The following is a 608-nucleotide window of genomic DNA, read 5'->3' as shown; positions in this document are numbered from 1 at the left end:
TGGAAGAAGGTCTGTGGTAGGGGAGGAGGTGGGGGGAAGGAGAATGGTGGTATAAGGAGAGACCGCCTTCAGGTCAAATTATATAGCTTGCAAGCCCTTCATACCACTGTCACAAGGCCACGTTAACTACACTCTTATATGTAGTTGCTTTTGAAAACTAGGTCAACAAACCTCTTGTCTAATTCATGAACACTGCCTCTGAGCATACATACAATAAGTACTAATAAAGAAGCTCACTCAGTGTACCAAAATCGAGGCCAAACCATTGCATCAAAAGACTGTTGTTACTTGATTGTTCAAAATTAGTCTGTACAGATCGAGTAATTCATGTCAAGAACTGAAAAAGGGGCAGGTTGCAATATTGGGGTCATAAATGGAAGACACACAATGCAAAGGAAGGCAGCTGCAGAGAAAAGCTCAAGAACTGGAGGCAAAAAGGTTAAATGCAAAATAAGAAAGCAAATAGCTAAACAGAACAGAACATCTGAACGCATTTTACTCTCATCAAAGCCACACCTTCAGTGGCTTCTTGACCCATTGCGAATACGGTACAAGTCTCCTTTATCTTAGAAAACATATCAAAAAAGGGGCCAGCATTTGTCACAGTG

Source organism: Carcharhinus amblyrhynchos, chromosome 6 (assembly GCF_965287045.1).
Source record: "Carcharhinus amblyrhynchos chromosome 6, sCarAmb.v2.hapA, whole genome shotgun sequence".
NCBI lineage: Eukaryota > Metazoa > Chordata > Chondrichthyes > Carcharhiniformes > Carcharhinidae > Carcharhinus > Carcharhinus amblyrhynchos.
The sequence above is the reverse complement of the archived record's forward strand: the minus strand, read 5'-3'. Positions refer to the sequence as shown.